This window comes from Nannospalax galili, unplaced genomic scaffold (genome assembly GCF_000622305.1).
Source record: "Nannospalax galili isolate Female #2095 unplaced genomic scaffold, S.galili_v1.0 scaffold127, whole genome shotgun sequence".
Lineage (NCBI taxonomy): Eukaryota > Metazoa > Chordata > Mammalia > Rodentia > Spalacidae > Nannospalax > Nannospalax galili.
Window position 1 is genome coordinate 4,221,124 of NW_008360326.1, and position 1,550 is coordinate 4,222,673.

A 1,550-nucleotide genomic window follows, 5' to 3' on the forward strand; every position below is an offset into this window, starting at 1 on the left:
AGGAAGTTGAGTGGGGAGTAGTAAGGGTGTTCAGATAGGGGAAGCCAGCTAAATATTATCAAAATATATTGTATGAAGTGCACAAAAATTCAATTTATAAGAGGAAAATAAGTTCACCCTTTAGTTGCTTGAACCTATAGATACAGACCCCACACATGCAGAGACAACTCTATTTTCTCAAGAAGTTGTATGTTGTACCATCCCACCAGCTTCATGTCAGGGTCCCAACTGTTACCCTAGGGCATCTAGGTTTGTGGGCCGGAGAAGAGGCCCAGGCATAGGGCTCTCTGTTCTTCCCTTCAGTTGTTATGGTGACATGATGAACATGTTGCTGTGAGTTCCTGGAAGGAGGCCCTGAATCCTGGTGACTCTGCATGATGCTCACTCAGCCAGGCTTTGATAAAGATAGATGAGTTGACCTTGGGTAAGATCATTTTCCCGATCTTTCCATGAAGCCTTATGCAAACTGTCATCCACTAGGCACTAATTGTGGTGTTTCTGAGAAACTGTTTAAGAAGAAATGTGGGTCTACTTTATGGCAAGGTGATTAGCTGCCCCACCCAGGTTCTAGAGCATACTATCAAACAGGCATTCGTGCTATCCCCATTCACTCTGCCAGAGCCTCTGTAGTGCTTGGGCAATGCTGTGGCTTTGACCAGAGCCTGGGGACAGCCTCTTGAGGTCATGGCCACCCAGAGTTGCATCCTATTGCCTTTGCGTGGAGTAAGAGTTTAGCAACAGCCACTTCTGCCCTGAAGAGCTGGTAAGAGCTTGCCCTCAGCACACACAGTAGTGGAAGACAAAGAAGACTCCCCCAAATAGCTGAAGTACTAGAATCACCCCTAAAAATCAATAGTCCTTTCTGGAGATTGGGCTGGCCCACATAATTTTACTAGGGCAGAATTTTTTTTAATAATTTATTGAGAATTTCATACATGCATATAAGGTGTTTTGATCAAATCCATGCCTACTTCCTCCCCTCTAACTGCTCCCATATCTCCCTAAAATCTTTTAAAGATTATATAAAAGCTCCCAAATACTTTAGACATTTTTGGCCTTTGGAACAGAGTATGTTGCTAAGAGGTCCAAGGACATTGTGACTCTTAGCCAAGAAACTGGCTACTTTTCTTTGGGGTCTTTTTACCCTAACTGCCTAGCCAATTCCTACTTCCTATTCTTATCACACCAACCTCTGAAGGGGTTACCCAACTTGTGGATAGAGAATTGGGACACAGACTGCTCTGGCTTCTTTCATCCTGAACAGGGACACAGGGTAAGGCAATTGGGGTACCCCTTCAGTGGGTCTACCTAAAGACTCCCAAGCTGCGTAACTCTTTTTTTTTTCATTTTTTTCTTTTTGTGAAGGATAAGTAAAGGCAATAGTAATTAGCACTTTCAAGTTCTAGACAGGGAAATAGAAAAAAGTCAGAACAGGGCAATTTTCAAATGTTCATACGAGAGTCCACTGGAATTTCTTGACAAGGACTTCCAAAAGCATTCCTCTATTGAGTTCCTCCTCATTTTTCTTTTGTCTGCCAAGGCTGGACTCA